Source organism: Lagopus muta, chromosome 5, assembly GCF_023343835.1.
Source record: "Lagopus muta isolate bLagMut1 chromosome 5, bLagMut1 primary, whole genome shotgun sequence".
NCBI classification, from domain to species: domain Eukaryota; kingdom Metazoa; phylum Chordata; class Aves; order Galliformes; family Phasianidae; genus Lagopus; species Lagopus muta.
In genome coordinates this window covers 22016576-22036985 of record NC_064437.1, presented here as the reverse complement: position 1 = coordinate 22036985, position 20410 = coordinate 22016576, and the positions used below count along the sequence as shown (strand labels likewise).

The 20410-nt window shown below is 34.8% G+C and overlaps 1 long non-coding RNA gene across 3 annotated transcripts in view; it reads left to right on the top strand.

Annotated features, from left to right (window-relative positions):
- Nucleotides 1–20410, top strand: part of LOC125693565 (uncharacterized) — a 159551-nt gene that overhangs the window by 18290 nt on the left and 120851 nt on the right. Inside the window, exon 1 of one of the 3 annotated variants that reach the window (XR_007377153.1) lies at nt 10524–10608. The exons of 1 other annotated variant lie outside the window; for it this stretch is intronic. This is a non-coding gene — a long non-coding RNA (uncharacterized LOC125693565). Of the gene's footprint in view, nt 1–10523; nt 10609–20410 lie in introns of those variants that run through there. One more of the 3 variants, XR_007377151.1, reaches the window with a different exon arrangement.

Sequence of the window (20410 nt, the reverse complement as noted above, 5' to 3'; positions counted from 1 at the left end):
CCATCAAAAACCAAAGAAAAGAACAGATAACAACAAGAAAGCCTCAACAGAACAACAAAAGCTTTGCATAATGTGTCCCATTGGAAAAAAAAAAAACAAAACAACTTTGAGTCAGCTTTGTTTGGCTGATTTTTTTTTTTTTTTTAGTATCTAAACTTTAATTTTTTAAAAAATGTAATAAAGCTTATGGCCTGGCAGAAAAAATAAAAACTATAAACTTCACATTTCAAGTTTAGATCAATGCTAAGGTATCCTTAGATAGCTGTCTTTCCTTGAAGGAGTAGAAAATTATGCGGGTTTTGATTTTTGATTTTTTTTTTTTTTTTTAAAGTATACATTTCAAAAATAATGTAGAGATAAAAACTTAAGTCCAGGCCTAGGAAACTTGTACAATTTCAAGATTTTATTCTGTACTTCCTATTGCTGGACAGTAGAAATTTAATTTCTAATCCTTTTGACAATCTCTGGAGTTGATAATACTGCCAAACTATTACTAAACTATTTGCTGGTCATCTAGAGTACAACAGAATGTAATGATAATGAGGAGTACTATAAACATGCCAAGCTTTAAATATTGTTTGTGCTACCTGTATATTAATATAACTGTTCTGGAGAAATGTACTGTGCGATGAAGCTTTTAATGGAGACGCTCATTCTGGAACTACAATAGTTGGAATAAAATTTAATGCTGTAGTTCTGCAGTGCTTTTACTACTTGTTATAAGAAAAAAAGTTTGAGTTTCAGTAGTTCGAGAGTAAATTTGCAAATACATTGTAACATAAATGACATTTTTTTTCTGAGAGATTGTTAAATGAATTACTATTGTAAAATTAGTTACAGTGAAAATTGTCTTCAGAGTAAATTAAAATATATATGTATGGTTTTGTTTATGTTTAGAAAGGGTACAAATTGCTGCTATTTCACTACATGTGTTCAAATAGATACAAGAGAAAGCATCAGAGGTGACGTGTAGAGTGTAAGATAATGATTTATCCTAATGTATAAATTACACTCAAATCTTGAAGGAAAAAAAAAACAACTCTGTAAACAGGTATTGGGGATGTCATTATGTTATTAGCAGTGTCTGCTGATTCAGTATCTGTGTTCTTGATGACAACGTAGATGGTAAAGCTTTGTTATCTCTAATGGAACTCTGTTTTGTTGTGAAATTATGCCCAGGATCTCCATCTAGTTTCTATTAAAGAGGGAGCTAAATACCTGTTCTTAGCTGGGATAAACCAGTGCTTGTAAAATAATTCCACACCACTGCTTTGATTCCTATGCTCAGTGAGCATTGTTTGTCATGTGAACTCTTTTCACCCACTCTTGGAGCAGAATTACACTATTGAAGAATAGAGTGGGTGTTTTAATCTCTTCTGGAAAATGTAATGTTTAAGCTACAACAGCTGAGTGACCTGAACTGAAAGTGCAGCGAAGCACAGCAGACATAATTTTTTGGCTTGTTTGCAGTCCATATTCAAACTTGCCTAGGCAAAAGAGTCAGTGTTAATTAAGGTTCTTATTGGTAAGCAAGGGTTGCTAAAACAGGTAGTTTTAGGCATTTTAGTCATAAGCATATACAATAGAAGTGAAAATTTCCTTTTTCTTATGTTTGGTGTACCTCTGCAGAAAGTGAAGAGAGCTTCTCCGCTGAGAAGATTGTGTAGTTAGAACTAACACAATTAGTGCTGTATTTGATTCAAATAAATAGATGTAGTAGTTTCATGACAAAAGCACTTTTAAAGCCCTGGAGTTAACCAGCTGTATTTAGTTAACGTCTGCAATACAAATGACAGTAGAGAGTGAATATTTTTTTAAATCATGCTATTTAGTTCACTTGCTAGTAAGGCCATAGGACTTATCTCAGTTTACAGCACATTAGGGTGCAAAATGTTGATGCCAGAACAATTCCCAAAGCTGCATATGTAGCAAAGCATTCTCTTGGTGCCTCTCCAATGCAAATTTAGCTACCTTTGTGCTGTAATGAGATAGGAAGTGATTTTCTTGGTTTTTGTAGGCATAGTCTATGCCTAGCCTTCTTAAAGGCAGTAGAATCTGAACCTTGCTGTTTGCATTGTCCTAACTCCCTTATAAATACTGGAAGAACTGTTACAAAATATAAGGCTGGAGAACAGCTACCAAATGGGAAAATTAAATAGGAGCCTTGTAATCATAGCATGTTGGTATTTGAATTGCACCCAAGTAATGTAGTTCAGTTTTGTATATGGATGTAGATTTGATCTTGGTTGTCAGGAAAAAAAGAAAAATCAACACAAAGGCAGCTGATTAATTCTTGGAATTGTACATTCAGACACTATCTCCAATCTGATCTCAATTGTTTTAAAATGCCTGTTGCTCTGGGACAGAGTTTCCACATTTGTGAATTAAGTTATTGATTGATATTGGGGGAAAAATAGGAGAAGCAATAGCTTTAACAGAAACTAAATGCAGGTGGATTCTTGTATTTCCCAGAGGTCCTTCAGTTATATGTCAGAGGAACCCAATGCATATAATTCAGGTTCATGCTTGACTATGAAACAGTGCAGTTGGTATTCTGCAGTGATTACATTTTTGAGTGACTTAAGAAATTTTTATTACTCAAGAACATATTTTTGAGAATTCTGTATGCAGCATCAGAAGTTTCTATTTGGAAGAGGTTTCCATTCCATAATAATGTTTTTGGTTAAAACCAGCCCAACGTTTTTTTTATATAGCCTGTCCATCTTTTATGGAAGCCTATCTTACTGGCTAGTAGGGAAGATTTACCTTTATTGTGATGAGTCAGAAAGGTGTTTTTTTAACAGCTGAAAACTTTGGAACTGTTTAAAAATTACTTAAATTACTTTCCATCTTACTCAAGGGTGCGATCGTGGAAGCTGTCGTCTTTTGAGATAAAGTTTAGCATAGACTTTCTGAAGTACTTTTATTTATTTATTTATGAGCTTTAACAATTGGATGAACACATAATCAATGAATATACAGGTGTTTTAATTAAGAAATATACAAGAGAGTTTGGCTAAGCAGATTATTACGGCAAAAAGAATAGAGAAAGGTCTTATCCCTGTCCTGGGTTTGCTAGAAAACTCCAAAAGGAGGGATCTCCAGAAAGAGATCATTTCTCCCTGGTACTCAGCTCTTAAATGAGTCTAGGAGAGATGGAGCTAAGCTCTACCCCTTCCGGCAGCACAGGTGAATTGCCTTCACCTGTGCTCCCAGGGCTGACTCGTTGTTTGCCTCAGGTGATCAATCAGAGGTTCAGGCCATGACTCAGCAGTTCCCATACAATGAATTATTGTCTTTTATCCTGACTGGTATGAACTGTATGGAATTATGCTTGCCTCAAGGTGATCTGAGTAAGATACTCCTTCCATGTTCTATTGAATATTGAATTGAATATTCTATATTCAAGTTTTACACAATATTTTGTTGTTAACAAGATTGCTTTCATTCAGTGCAGGATGAACTGATCCCTGTGTCTAGCTTATATAGCCAGTAGGGTTCTCTGGAATAAAATGTACTGTATAAACATCAGACATAAAAACTATGCAATTTTTGTAGCAGTTACATTGGAAAGCATCAGTGATATATGTATATGTTTACTGCTACAGTGCTAGGTATAACAGCATTATTTTTCTGTATTTCTAGATCAAAATAATGACTAGTTCCTTTTAATGCAAGGTGTTCTAAGTTCGTAGAGCGTTCAACGTAACTCTATCATTGTGGTACAGAATACATCTACAATTCAATTTATCTTGGCACTAGCTAGATACATTAATAAATGAAAGATTTGTTAGAGGACAAGTCAGCTGTTTTGATTTTATCATTGGCATAAGGAAAAAAAAATCACTGACATGAATCCTGTTTTATTGTCTTAGCCACTGGTGAGTGCAAAAACGATGCCTCCCATTTATAGAGCTGTATAAGTTAATCTGCAATCAAAAATACAGTCGCTGTTAAAAAAATCAAATTAAAAGACCTAACATGAGTGCTAAAAATAAAATTTCTATAACCATTATTATATTATATTGAGAAGTCAAGACCACTTTGGCAGGAGATTAATTTCTAATTGTATGATTTATGTGTGTTTTCATTTTATATAAATGATCGTATGAAGTACATAGTTCTTTCGTAAGTATTTTCTGAATAGAAGAGTTATGTTTTCTTAGATATTGTTATGTAATGATTTGCAGCTATTGGATGCACGTGAAGAAAGACTAAAGACATAAGGTACTTTTTAGTTACCTAAGGTATTATCAGTCAATATTGTGTCTGTAAGGTTAACATATTTCTTTGGGGAAAAATATGAGAGAAAGGAACATTGTGAAAAAGTGAAGTGGAATAAAGAAAGGAGCTACAGTAGGACAGTTCATAAATCTATAGATTTGTAGTATTTAAGTAGGTTCTAATTCAATTCCCCTGCTTTGAATCAGGACCTGACAGTTGTGTTAATTTGTTTTTGAAGAAATCAATAGAATTGGCTGTCTATATATTCTTTTGTTATGTAGCGATAGTCAACTTTAGGCACACAGTCAACTGATAACATTTTTAGGTTAATTGGCCCTCAAGTCCTGTTCTCAAAAGCAATAAAAACAGCTTAGACAGAAGTATCTATGATTTTGTTATTATATGAGATAATCAAGTACATCAGACAGCTTGGAAATTTTACTTTCCTCACCTAAAAAATGAATTTCTTCTTGTACTTTTGCCTATTGTTTATGTCAAAATAATTTTGCAACATAAAGAAAATGTAAGAAAGTAACAGCATACTTCTAAATTAAAAAAATATAGTTTACAACATGATGGCTTCACTTGATGAGCTTTGTCTCAAGTAGATCATGTTTGTGGATTTCTGAATTTTCGTAATGAGCTGTAATTGTTCTGTTGCTTCTGGGACTGGGATACTCAAATTGCTTTCGTCAAACTTCAAAAAAAGAAGAAAAAAAAAGTATCCAACTGAAAGGTGTAGATAACTAGAATTAATAAGTAACCTCTCTTGACTGTTCAGCAAACCCTGGAAGCTTGCTAAATGCTCTGTTTTCAATGTGATGTTTAAGAAAGGCTTAATATTGAAGCCACAGTATTTTTTTTTGTCATTTAGTATTTGTGCTCTATTTATCAAACAGTAAAGCATGAGAAAAAAGAAGATACAATGACAAGAAAGTTGTAACAAGTAAAAACAAAGAAAAAGAAACAGTTATCTCTGTAAATCTTACTTTAAAAAAAGAGATTTAGATATTTTTAAAAGGAATCCTAATGTCACCAAAAATACATACTGAACTTTTAAATGCAGTAAGTAATTATTATGCCTTAAACTTTTTTTTCCCCTGTTACTAGCCGATATACAGCAAAGTGAATAATTGGATGTTAACTTATACCGTGTCACATTGAAATTCCTGGGAGAGTTCTTTGTGTGGTATATTTCAAACTCTTGCCAGCACCAAGAAGAGACTTATGATTAATATAATTCCATTTTTCATATGATAGGTGTCTAGCAATGACAAATGTTTCCACACGTAGCAATAGAAAGGTTCTGTGATTTTACCAGTTTGAGCACTGGTACCTGACATGTAATGCACAACTACCTTCCCCTTGAAGGGGAACTCTGCGAGTGAATGCAAACATTTGGGTATCGATATCCTCAAGGCTTAATTGCAGGATAGTTTTATTCTATAGTAGAAATAATTTCGGAGAGATCAGCTCTGTTGTGTTTTTTTTTTTTTCTTTCCTCCTGGTAGTAATAATTTGACATATAATCATTTTGCATGTACCGATGTGACAAGTTAACAAAAGGCTGGCATACTGGAAATGATGGCTTGTACAGAATCTTTTATCTCTGTTTAGTCTATGGTGAAGTTTTACAATGACGAATGGCTTTCAATTCCCACACTCTCCTTTCATGGCACTAACAAATTTTCATTCAGTGCCAAACTTTCAAGTCAGACAGATTGTACTTTACAACTGAAAAACTTCCATTATGGGACAATTTTAAAAACTATGCTGACAGTAGTAAACTTGCTAAATCAGTGTTTGCAGCTTTTCTACATCTTTTTTCTTTGCAGTTAAACTCATGTAATTAACTCTTCTTCTGTAAGCAAGTCTGCAATAGCACTCCTGCTGCACTGTATACTCATATTCATGATGGACTCTTGACCTGCTTTTTGTACTAACCAGTGTATTTTCTCTTAGAATAACCTCTAAAAATCTGCAGAGATGCTTAAATCTAAAGAGCATGAAGGGCTACAATTATTGTGGAAGCCTGGGGTACTTGAATACAGCCCTTACAGTTTAAATACAAACTTGCACTGAATGTCTGTTAAATAATAGCATTAAAAATCCTTTAGGATAGGAGAAAAGATGTGGAAAGTTAAGTATTGCCGAACTTCTGTTTTAGCAAATTTTTGTAATAAGGGTATTAAATATTTTTGTGGGTCAAAATAGGAAGTGTTAAGAATAAAATACTTGAATGCGAAGATAATTTTGCAGCTACATATGAGGTTCTGGTTTATTATTATTATTTTTGTTTAATCTGGAAGGTCTCATGTCTATCTTCTATATGAAAGGGTAGTATCACTATTTTTTTTTTTTTTTTGTACAGGAACAGATTCCTACTCTATTTATTCAGGCATTTGTTATTTTCTAAGTTCTTTAGTCCATCCAATCACTAGTTAGTATCCTCTGTTTTTTTTCTGCCTCTTCAACATTTAATTATCAATTTACATGATGTGAGTGTAGTATACAGTGAAGTTAGGTGGGAGGGGGGAGGAGAAAATAGCAGGAAATAGTTTGACAGAACCTAATAGTATTTTCTTCTTTCTTTTATTCTTTAGTAAAATCCTCAGAGTATTTTCTTTTCGAGGAGTCTCACAGTGTGTGTGTGTGTGTATAATTTTTATTTCCTGAAAGCATCAGTAGGCCTTAGCATGATGATAGGCGAGCAGCACAGTCTTGGTCATAATGTGAAAGTTGTTCTCTGTAATATTATGTTTCTAAAAGAAAAGCCAATTGTGTTGTACAGATGAGCACTTGAAAGTTAAATGCTGACAGCGCAGTCTTATGCAGCGTTAGTCCTTTAACTAGAACTAGGTTTATCTACAGGACTCCACCATTATGAAGCAGTAGTAGCACGAGTAGTTGTATAATCAGTTTAGGCTCAGTGGATACATAGGTTTAAAGTGGTGTGATAATTAACTCAGGCTTGTATAAATTGCCATTAGAGTAATGTTCTGATTTTTGCTCTTCTCTAACAAAATGTGATAAAATAATGAATGCCTTAATGTCTACTTTTTCTTCCAAACCCCTCCCCCCAAGTTCCATTAGTGATGATGCTGTCTTATGTTATTTCCTTAGCATAACTGGGTAGGCATGAATAAAAAACATTCCTCCAATGATGTGTTGGGCATTTTAGGTGTTCTTGGGAGGTGTATAGGAATCAATAAATGTTAGCTAACTATACAGTTCGGTAGTTGCTCATGGTTTCACTCATTCTGAGATGCCCAAAAACAATGTCTGTGCTATAAAGCCTGTTTGCCTGAGAACTTCTTCTGAGACTTCTATTCCAGTAACTTTCATTGATTCCTTTTCCTCCCAAGTTTTCTGTTGTGATTGACAAAGGTTGTGTGTGCATCTATTCAGGATGCAGTACACTTATAGATCAGCATGTTGGCCAGAAAACAGTTCCAGATTGGCTAAAGTTACCTTTTCTGTTTTTTTGAAAGAGGAATAGTATAGTTAAAAATAAAATGATGAGATTTTTCACTGAGGTTTCCTTAAGAAATTGAAAGCACTATAAAGTCAAAGTAATCTTAGAACGAATGAATAGCATTTATCTTTTTCAAAAAAGAAAATAAAATCCCAGATGAGAGATTTTATTTTTTTCCTGTTGGGGAGCAAAGGGGAAAAAGCAGAGGAGGGGTGGTGGGTTGTTTGCAACCTTTTTTAATAGTCACAGGATTCAATTGCTATTGGAGGTTTTAATAACCTAGTAATGTATTATAAGGAGATGGAGCAGAAAAAAAAAATTCTTAGATGTGTTGAATTTTCATACAAAGAATAATGCAATTAGACATAGGCTTTTGAAGATTAGACTGTGACTGATAAGATGAAATGTATTTAGGATGTCAAGGTTGAAGAGAATGGTGAGAGCAAGTGTCTGGTAGCAAGTCATGATCCCTGAGATAGGAAGGAGGGAATAGCAGTGAAATAAAAACAATGATTTCAGTATGACATGCTCCATTACACTCAGAATTGGTCAGTAAAGCCTCCTTAGAGGCTTCTTAAAGGCAGTAAAGAAAATGACACTCTCTCCAATTAATAATATTAAAAGCACAGATGCATACTGTCCCATTACAGAAAAGAAGCATTAACTACATGGAATCACTCAAGCAAGGTCGATCTTGTTACCCATTTAATTCACTTCTCTTGAACCAATCTGGTGATTTGCTGGTCTAGTGAGCAAACTTGAGAACTTCTAATTTTATATATTTGTGTGTATATACATACATACACATATATATATATATATATATATATATATATATATGTGTGTGTGTATATATATATATATATATATATATATATGGTCTGTGTATATGTATATACATATATATATCTCTATAAATATATGCAGGTATCCCTCTATGGACTTCTATGTTTGGGGGAGGCTTGGAAATTGTTCAGTAGAGACAAGTGCAGTTTATACTTCAGCCACAAAGGAATGGTACACAGTTACATGAGAAGGAACAGCCAGCTAATTAGTCATTTTAGAAATAAAACTTGAAGCTGAGTAATCAATAAGACTTCTGAATGGGATAAATAAGTTGACTAGACTAAAATCAAGCACAGGAATGTGTTAGCAGTCCTGAAGTACCAAACTGCTGCTACTGCAATGGAGAAAACTTGCTGAGCATTATAGGCATCCTACTGTTTTCTTCAGGTTTCAACAAGGAAAAATGAGATTATATTTAAGAAAAAAAGGGAGGGAGGAAGGGAGGGATTGTCGGAGGATCAAATAGTTAACTTCTTTATTGTTTTAAATGCGCTGTAGTAGCTTTAAAAGTCTGAATATAAAAATGCATAAGTATGTATTTTAAACAGCATGCTATTACCATGGGATTGTCTTCAATTTAGTCCTGGTTCAATCAAAGTGAGCACAGCTGCATGTGTTTCAGTTCTGATAGGGAACGTTGTGAATGCTAACAGAGGAAATGCAGAAAGTGAATTCTCATCCATCACTTTAACACACTCCACTATGGGCTGGACTGAGATAAGGAATTCTTGTCACACTGCAATTTCCAGCTTTCTGAAATACTCCTTTTGTGCTTTCTGCCTTCTGGGAGTGGGGGGGGGGGAGGGGAAGTACAACGTGAACATTTGTGGAAAGTTGAGTGAAATTGCTCTGAAGTTGCCTCTGATGTAGCTCCTTGATGAGTTTGTTTCATAAAGGATGAGCTTGGTTTAAAATCTGCTTTTAAAAGTTTGCCTTCCCATTTGAATTTTTTTTTTTAAATTGTTACTTGATGGTGGGATCTTCTCATTTCCAGTGACTTTGTATCATTTTGCACGTAAAAGAGTTGTTGAAGGCTGTTTGTGCTCCGTTATGCAAAATCTTGTTTGCTTTTTACAGAAGCTGTTAATAATAAGCCAAATAGCTGTACTGTCCCTTATTAGTACTTAGGTACTTTATTATACATATAGCAAGTGAAATTAGAGCACAGTATGGTAAAGACTTTGATGTGTCTGTATACTTAGAGGGCTGTTTTTTTTAACTGATATTTCATGTAAGAAATAACTGGAGGGCCTAAGTGGTTATCTGCATTCAGTTACAGAAGGGATGAATCTGTGCTTTGTAAATACCTGATAGTCATCCTACTATTGTTCTGCATTAAAGCGAAACAAAGCTTACTCAATTTTCTATTAGCAGGTCTTTATTTAAAACTGTAATACTTAATTTAAAGCAAGGCTAAGATTAGCAAGGTATTTTGTTGGAAGTTAATTACTTTGTTAAAAAGGTTCTTCTGTAAGCTTAAGATTATGTGTAATGTGTTGCAAAATATTTTAGGGAGTAAACATCATTGAGAAAGAGAGAACCTTCTCTTAAATAAAATTTACTTAAATAAAATTTATTAAGAAGGATCAATCCTTCTTAATAAGTAAATTTTATTTAAGAGAAGGTTGTTTTTATCCTTAACTAAACAGGATATTTGTCTCACATCCTGTAAAGTATTTCCTAATTTTGAGAACTGATCATTGTGAAATAAATATGTAATCCTTTCAATATCAAAGTGAAGTTCTGTTTTGAATATCCCTTAAAGATGGTCATGTTTCTCTAATCACGTTCAATTAATATGACTTTTTTTTCTTTTGCTTACCATATTTGTATGGGAACTGTTGAGTCAGGCCTGAAGCACTGATTGAGCACCTAGGGAAGGTCCTGGTCAGCCCTGGGAGCACAGGTGAAGGCAGTTCAGCTGTGTGAGCAGAAGGGGTGGAGCCTGGCTGCACCTCTCTTAGACCTCATTTAAGGGCTGACTGCCACTGGGGAAGGATCTCTGGTTTGAGATCCTTTCTTGTCAAAGCTTTCTGCTGTGAACCTGGAATCTTTTGATACAGGTAAGCAATCTTACTTTTCTTTATAGCACCTTTCTATTGTGCTGGTCCTTCTGTCATCACACCTTTTTTGTAACGCCTTTCCCATTCTATTGATCTGTCTAATTGCTACAGTATTTTAAATGTAATGCTCTGCTGTAGCCATTCAATTGAATTTAAGAAATGAAATCTTTAGCAAAGTAAGTCTTTTCTATTCTTAAATAGATTTCTGAACATTACTTGATAATAAGTGTATCTGCTTAAAAATAACAAAGTTTTGTTAGTGACAACTTCAGAAATACGAAGTGGTGCTACTGGGAAGAATAGGCCACTATTGTATAGCAGACCAATAACATGCAAATATTTATTCAGGATTTTCTGGCTCTAAAAAAAAGGAGATAAAAGCAATTAATTATTTATGAAGTGGTGTGTTTCATTGCAAGCTGGAATCTCTGGATATTGGGAGTAGGAAGTAATGTGTAGATTAGTTCTGCTTATTTTTCAGGGTGAGGTATGGTATATGTAATATGGTGAAATATAGTTTGGTCAAATTTTAAAAATGTAAGCCACTGAAATGAATTAATTACATAACATCCAGCCACACAGTTTAGCAGCAAATTTTTATGTAACAATTAGCTTTTTGTTCTCCGTTTTGAAGGGCTTTGTTTTCAGGATTTCTTTTTTTTTTTTTTTTTTTTTTATAAGATTGTGGTGGTTGTTTTTTTTTTTCTAGTTTATGCCTTGTCTTGTAGTCTTACAGCTCAACTCTATCATTGCAAAACCTTATGTGCAAAGATACATGACGTACATAGTAAAATGTGTTCAATCTTGTAATAGGTAGCCATTGGCTGTTATCATCAAGGATTCTGTATGACAGCACAATTCACGAATAATAACTTTATTGGTGTCTCTTTTTACTTCAGATAGAGCACCTGATAAAGAGGTTAAAAAGTCAGTGGGTTTCAGAGAAGTCAGAGAAATCTAAAATTAGGAGTACTAGGCTGACATTAATTTTTCTGTTTTTATAAGTGCAAGCAACTACAAAGATTAAAAAGCTCTCTTTTTGAAAAATAAGTGGCAGAAGCACATTGATTTCCAAATTCATCTGGCTATGCCAGAATGACATAGTGTTTATTCACTTTTTATTGTAGGATACATTTCGTTTGTGTAGTTTTCCCCATGGGCGTCTATTTCAAAGACATGTAGCTGTAATGACAGCGATTTGTTATTCAGAAACTTTCCCACTAAACAATCAAGTCCTGATTTCATTTCTTCTTTCTCGTTTGGCCAAGAGATTGGGTACTGTTTTCTTTCAGTGGAAAAAGAAGAAATGTTGGAAGTGAAAGGAATGCAAACTTCCATAGTACTTGGTAGAACTAATCTATTTTTTGTTTCGTTCCTTTGTTCTTTTGCTCATTTTTCACTTTTTCGTTTCTTCCTTGATTAATTCAGTATTTCCACAGTAAGACCCTATGTGCTGTATAACTGTGCTAAAATCACACAGGATAGATTTGGAGGCTTTCAGATTTCTGAAAGAATCACACAGAACTGTATTTTGGTGTTGTGAATGCCCCTCTTTGCTTTTTGAATCTGTGTTCTTTAATTTTAGGATGAATGGCAGGTATCATTTTGTCAGTTTGAAACTAGATTGTTTCTGATAGATGCATTTCAAAACTTAAAGCACACGTGATAATCTTTAATAGAAAATTAAATCTTAGGGACTTAATTCATTGCTAAAAAAGTAGAGTGAATTATCCGGAATTCAAGAATGTAGGACTTAAGCCAAGGAATTACAAGAGCATGTTACTGTCTATTATCTGTTAATCTTGTGAAAGCTAACAAAGTGGTTGAGGTTGATAGGAAAGTAAGAGGAGATGTATGTGAATCTGATTCTGCTTTTATTGTAGTTTTTAAGAACCTTGGCAGCAAATTGACATGGCTTTGTTTCTATTAGATGGCATTCTTAAAAAGCAAGCAGTCTTTAGTATTATTTCATAGCTGAGCACTAGTGACGTGACTGTATAGCACAAATGCAACAAGCATCCTCTCAGTTCGCCACTACAAAGTATTTCATCCATAATGAGATGATGATTATGTGCCCTGGAGTTCTCTGTCTTGCTACTTAATGCTCTTCCATGTACGTAGGTTCTTTCAAAGAGGAGACAGTTAACAGTGAAGCACCCCACTGCTAACCGCTTGGGAGTAGTTCAATAAATCTGTTTTTATAAACAAAACATCTGTCTGGAGAAAGGTGGGAAAGTTACTTGAAAACATCTGTACTTCATCTTTTTAAACAATGTAATGGGAATCTTCTGTAATATTTATGTAAGCAGCAACTGTGAGAGTGGATCAATAAAACTACAGATTTGCTACACAAGTCTGTGGTTTGCCACTAACTTAAGACAACTTAATCTTGCTCTGTATTTCATGGTTGTTGCCAAAGGATAGTGTCTTTCTTTGCATTGTGTGCTTACTGTTCATGCTTAAACAGTTTTTATAATGGGAAACCTTAAGGCTTCTTAAATATTTCCTTGAGAATTGCACATAACTGTAATTTTTTTACTTCCGTCTATTCACTTTTTTACTTATACAGAAAAATCTTGAAGCTCTCTTCCACCCCTGCCCCTAACAGCTGAAGTGTTCTGTAAATCATTCTGGTGAGCATTACTCCTGGAACCTCTTGTATAAAGTAACTCTAAGAATACCTATGTTAGAGGCAGCAGGTTTTTAAAAAGCATAGAGGATTGCAGAAGTCTACTTTTTGTCAGTTTTAGCCGTGTATTTCCCTGCTAGTACATTGGAACTAGATGGCAAGATTAACTGAGGCAAATTTGTTCCTCAGATCTATATGTTCATTAAATTAAACTGCATACGCTTGGATGTAAGTTAGTATTTCAGAGTTAATGTCATCCCAACTGGTGTAAATGAATAATATGTGAATGATGTAGTTGACAAATGTAACTGTACGTAACTTTTGGTAACAGGAATTGGTAAATTTTTCTGTTTATTTTTCTCCTCTTGGACGTCTGGCTTTTTCTTTTAGGGTGTTATAGCAGGCAACTGGAATGATCTCTTCTATGAACACAGCCTGAAGCCAAAGAATATATTTAGATCACAGGTTAGGAAACTGAAGATACAGGTATTCTGAGGAAAGGCAATGCATGATTTCCCTAGTGAAACGTATCTTAAAGTGGGTCTTCTCTGGAGATCTCTTGTGAAGGACTGGGCTTTGCAGCATTTCACTGTGCTTGTGTGACTACGTGTTCTTCCTAATTACTAACACCTTGTGTTGTGGGCATATGACTGAACTGTGTATTTGGTCTGCTGCTAGTTGAACCAAAACACTGGGTTACAGTTAGCCTTCCTACAGGAACACAGACCTTTCTGAACATGTGGGCTACAAGTTCTTCAACAAAACATGCTGGAAGAGGTGGGTTTAAATTGCTTTCCAAATCTTCACTCTGGATGCAAATCACGAGGAAATATACCTCATCATGTACTTTCCTACATGTTCTAGTATAGGAAGGCAGCTGACTTTGCAAAGTGTGGGCTGGGATACCTGTTCGTTCTTGAGTCTGCATATCTTCTCTAGTCTCTTCTTAGCTTTCAGCTGGTACACTAAAAGCTACTTCTAAAGCTAACAGTTAAGGAGAATGATTGTACTGTCTTCAGTGCTGTGCCCCAGGAGGTGTGTACATATTTATGAGGGCTGTTGTGGAAGTAGTGCCTCCTGTTTCTATTCTGGCCCACGATGTCAGAGGTGAATGTTGGTGGTCTGGCAGTAGAGGTTAAACCTTCCTGCCAGTATTCCCAGGATTACAATATCAGGAATTGAAAGGGACCTTGACAGATAATTTAGTTGAATCCCCCTGCTGGAGCAGGAGCACTTCTCCCTTAGATTTGTTACCATACGACAGATGGCAGCAGAGGGGCAATCTGACAGAATCACAGCTGACATGAATGTACAAAGCCAGGGTGTGTCATTAAATTCCTCCATGCAGAAAACATGGCACCTATTCATGTTCATGAATTCCAGATGAATGTTTATGGAGACCAAACAGTGTCTGTGAGCACAGTGAGGCAGTAGGTGATGTGTTTCAGCAGTAATGACAGTGGGTCACCTCTGCTGGTGCAGACTTTTGTGAGCACAGCATGAAGGCTCTTGTTGATTGCTGGCAAAAATGCGGTGGTGACGGCAATGAAAACTAGTGCTTTGTAGCTTTATCAAATAGTGTTATTGTGCCCTTCATATCTATTGCAGTTTCCAGGAAAATAAATAGGAAGCATTACTTTCAGAGCAACCTATGCATATAAATGATTTTTCTGGTCTTACTTAAAACAGAATGAAGTTTAACTTAGTCTTAAATTTTCTGTAGCACCCCTGATCACATTCTTTTGTTAACTATATGGAGCATATTACTGCTAAGTATTGTTGATAATTATGTTCCTAGAGATCATTTCTATAGAAGAGCCATATGGTGTGGTGCGTAAAGTGCTTTTCAGTTGCCTGTGAGTGACTAATTTTGAAATGAAAGCATGCTTATATTCATGCCTTGCATCAAAATTTCTTGGGTATGTAAAGAAATGATGGAAAATGATAGAAAGAAAATGCTTTCATTTCTGTCACTTTCAGCAAAGAGAATCTATGGTTTGTTCAAACATGCACATGCATCAGTTAGGAAATACTCAGTATTTAATGATGTTCCACCAAAACGTTCTGTAGGTTGGATTGATAGAAAAAATTGTACAGCGGAAAAAAGTGGAACAATAACTCATCTTCCTGATTTGTTCCAGCAGCTGAGGCAGGTAGTATATTTGATTGATTTTAATTTGGAGTTCATAAAAGTTTTGCCAGCAGCATACTTTCTTCTGTTTTTAGAACCTGGGAGGGAACATTATGCTTCCGATAAGTTAGAAGGAAGGTTGCAGATGTGCCGTCTTTGTTCACAAGAACATAACTTTAGTGTGAACACTTAAGTGTAAACAGCTGAACAGTTATTGGAATGCCTTCATGTGATCTATATTTTCAACTCATAAATAAGCAAAGCCACAACCCTTCAACCTTCTGATTTATTGTAGTAGTCACTCTTGTCTGTTTTCTGGATATTATTATTATGGCAACGCACACAGGAAGTAAGTGCCGCTATGAATTTCTTAGTCCAGTTTCTTTTTCTGCATTTCACTGTAATCTGTCTAGCCTAATGTGATGTATTCCAGATTAACTGAGCAGGAAGGTCATTCATTATAGCCAAAAAGGAGGGAGCTGAGTTAAAAGCCTCATTACTCAAGTAAATGAAAATTGTCTTTTTTTTTTTCTGATTACTTGCTGTTCGTGGAGTGTGGACAATTTCGGAGTCCCTTTTTAAAAAGAAAAGAAAATGGTTTCACTGTATCGCTTACAGTTGTTCAGGAAATACTAATTGTTGTCCTTTGCAGGAACAAACACCTTCTTCTTGTTACTTTTATCTTGTTACGAACTTTGAACAGTGGAATTTCAAGTAGTAGTACTTATGTTGCTTTCATATGGTATTCATAATACAACTAATTGGCAGCATTTAATAATTTATGTTTATTTAGTAACTTTAAAATTTATTCAAATATTACTTCCAATACTGTCTTAGGCTCAGAGGAGGTCCATTATAGCCATCTTTACAATGCAAGATCACAGTGTCATTCTAGCTGGTTGTACTTGCTTGCCTTAACTGAAATCTTCCCACAAATTGGTTTTCCAAATACAAGTTTTGAAGCATGTGCCCTAATACGGGACTTCCCTTCCTCACTGGGAATGCTCATCTGACATGTGAATAGAAATTAAGAACAAACCTTCACTGCATTCCTGTCATCTAGAAAGTAAAAGACAAATGTTGCTCTAATTTTGTCTTATTTATGCAAGAATCTAACAGAAAAAAATTGGCAACAGAGAAGCCTGATTATATTTTTAAAGTACATTGTATGTGTCAAATTCTTAGGAAAAATACTCCACAATCATGTTACCAGAAGTGTGTTTTTTTTTTGTTTTTTTTTTTTAATTTACAAGGTATATCTCTGTAACTCGGAGTTTGGAACTGCTAATGAAAATGTGGGCACTCTTGGTACCTTCAAGAAGAAAATAGCACTTAGCTTCAAAATTTGTTGTTACATACTGAGATGACTGTAATAGTAATTTTTAATGCAGATGTACATAATTTACATCGTTATGATATAAACGCATTACTGTTGAGATACAATTTCCAAGTTCTGCTTAAAAACATATTGCTAAATACAGAAAATACAGATAATGTAGAACCTTTATGCTCACTGTGCATAACAAAAGCTGGCTTAAGTAAAATTAGCTAATCTAAGTAATGCTGAAGTTTGTTTAATTTAGACAGTATAGCAAGAATGTTAGGATTGCAGCCATATCTGGCACAAAATTTGACAAAATTGGATAGGTATTATCAATATATTTAAACATAAAGTGAATTAAGCATTTCTGACCCCCATTTTTTTTTTTTTGAGAATGCTACAGATTTTACCTGATTTTTTTATTTTTTTATTTTTTTTTTTTTTACTTCCTCAATACTTAGACTATAGAATTTTTTTTGTTTTCAAACTACGTTCCTATCAATTCTTTTTTTTAATATTTTGTATAAGATAAAAGCAGAAATCATGTTAGGGAACACTTGACTTCCAGAATTGGTGAAACGTAAAAACTCTGGCTATTAGATAGGAAACAGTTGAAGATACAGAACAGTTTCTATTAGGAACGGGGGCTGTGGAGAACACAAGGGGAAGGAATTGGGGGAATTTCACGGGTTATGAACCTGCAGCAAAGAGGAGAAGACTCATTTAGATAGCACAGTCATTAGTAATGGCTCTGGCAGCTCCAGTGCACTTCTCGAAGCAGGGAGTTTTCCTTGTCAATGCTGTTATCCAGACTTTTTTGCTTTCCATTTTGCAAGTGCTGGTGGAATAGCAGAAAAACTTAAAAGAGGAGAGGAGAAAGGAGGGTCTGCATCTGTTTTGGTGAAGATAAGCTCACTTAGAAAAAACATTTGAGGTTTTCTGTGGAGTTCTTTCCATTGTCTTAATGCCATGCTTAAATGTAGATGTCAACAAACAGGCTAATCTTCAGAAAAGAAAGTAAAATAGAAAAATCTGCAAGTATGAGATAGAGATTGTCTATGATTAGATGCCTTTAATATTCCCCTTAGTTTAAAGGAAAAAGTGTTGGAAGAATAAATTAGTCCCATAGCTTATTTCTGCATGTGGTCATGGTTAAACACAGTCAATAAGGAGAGCAAACAGTGTTTGTTTCATTTTGTTTTTTTCAGAGAAAAGTGTTGATATAATCAGAATAAAAACTTGATCGCTAATGTTACTTTAATACATTACTGGTTTTTCAAAGTCTCTCCAGTGCTTAAAATACATCATGTATGGTTAAACAAAATAAGCATCAGCTTTCTTGGTTGCTTTTTATTTCTTTTTTTTTTTTTTTTTTTTTTTTTTTTTTTTTTTACTTATATATGTGAAGATTTGCAAACACAATCCAGACTGTGAGTTTTCAGGATTTGGAAAGACATGATACAGGTGACATGTTCATATTTTCTGCTTCTTGGTATTCATTCAATGAAACTCACCAGGAATCACGATTTGGTGTAAAATTACACATCCTTTTATTCAGGTTTTTCAAAACAAGTTTAATTTGGAAACAATTACAGTAGTTAGAGTGGTTGAATTGAAGTCAGAATAGAACTTGAATGGGATGGAGAAAAGCAGTAAGCCTCACTTCGCAAATAAAGAGGGATGAGCAAGGTTTCCCAAGCTTTTTAAACAGTTAAGTGATTTTTCTTTTTATTGGTCATTTTTCTGTGTAGATTTACCACTTTGCACCTCCCCACACTGTAATGAATTTCTGTTAAAAAGGCCAGTTTGTCACTTTTTAATCCTTGAGTTTATCAGGTAAAATAACAATGTCAAATACGTTTTTTTAATACTCACGAATAACACTACTTAAATATGAGCTTTTCCACCAGTGTGTTACTTTAATGTTTGAACTGAGACCTGTGAATGAATCTATCATGCTGCCTATGCGAGTCTTAATACATTAGCTTTCAGTTGAGAAGAATACTAATAACTGAATTAGTTATTATATACTAGCTAAACAAGTTTGTTACTGAGAAACTGACAGTATATGATTTATGCCAGTGATTCCTCACTCAGACATAAGTGCATGTCTTCTTCATAAACGATGAAGTTTCACACGACATTTCGGCAACCTCTTTCTCTCTGGATTCTTGCACCAGCTTTCCTGCTCATTAGACTTGCTGATATTTAATTTCCCTACTGAGAGGGTTATGCACAGAAGGCAGCCGGCTTAGGAAAAGGTGTAGGATCACTTTAACTCAACAGTTTCACAGATCTTCGCCAGGGGTTTGAAATAAAACTGAGTTGGTAGGGTAACCTGAGTTGGTAGGGTAGTGACTCTAAGTTTGGGGCTGACTTCAGGAAGATTCTTTTCAAGTATGTATTTTGCAGTGTGATGAAAAAGCATCTTGTTCAAAACATTGATCCATGTCAATTTTGAACTGTGAATTACTTGTAAACAATAAACTGAGAAGGGTGATTTAACAAACAAAATAATAACTTATATTTTCTTTTTTTTTCCCCCCCCCAACTGCTAGTTTGTTATTGAATCAGGATTAATCATTTCCTTAAACAATTCAGTTCTACAAATCTCTGCATTGGTGTTCAGTGGCAGCAGAGATCAGTTTTGTCCCTATGGGTGAACAATTATGGTTCTACTTGTTTATTTCCCAAAGTCTTAGCACTTTGCACAAACAGGCAACTTTCATAATATTTTCTGGTGGCTTCACTATTTATCAGCAATTTGATGTCTACTGAATGAGCGTTCACATTCTTCTTCTACCTCACATTTTCTGTCCTCTTTAGTTTAATTCACCTTGTTTATGAACTGATCTGCAAAAAAAGTTCTGCTGTCTTTCTGTTGCAGTGGAAACTATATGATTGTTTCAGGGTACATCAGGGAGTTAGCTTGCCTCTTTCACTCTCACAGGCTGTCAAAGCATATGTAGGTGCTCCACCTCCTGAATTTCTCTGACTATTTCGAAGGTGGCAGTGATGGCTTCGATAAAGGGTCACAATAATTGTTTTTTTCCTTAAGTAACTTGTTCTGTTTGATAAGCTTAGGAAAAATACCAAATGTTAGAACAACCGAGGAGTCTTTGCATGAAAAAACAAGTACTTCATAAAAACTAAATCCTTGTTGCACTGCTAGTGAAGGCATTCAGCGCAGCGGAGTGATCCAACCCTATTAACTAACAAAATAAAAAATATCAATCCTGTCATTACATTTATTGTGAATAAGGCTTTCATTCACATGTGTAATCTAATTATTATTGTGGGAAGAGTCAGTGAAACTCCTAACTACTAAACCATCTAAACTGTAAACCAGTAGTGTTCAGAAGGTAGATGTTCGCTCAGCACTATTGCTCTGCTATGTGCTTTTTGATGTTTAGCAATATTGGTCACATGAGGGCTTGTCTTGGCTCAAGTACTTGTTCAGGACGGTTAGACTGAAGGAAGGACACAACTCCATCAGCAGTATTTCAAAGATTGGTTTCAAAGATGAACAGCAATAGGTTTTTTTAACTGTAGTAAACCACTTAGAGTTAAATAAAAAAATAAATGTTAGTTTACGTAATGTACTTTTGTGTTGCATACAAAATTATGGACATTATACTGTTTATTGGAAGACTAGCAAAAATGCAGCTAGGAAGTAATTTAAGGGAGTTAGTCCTACAATGGATCTGAAAGAAGTGAAACG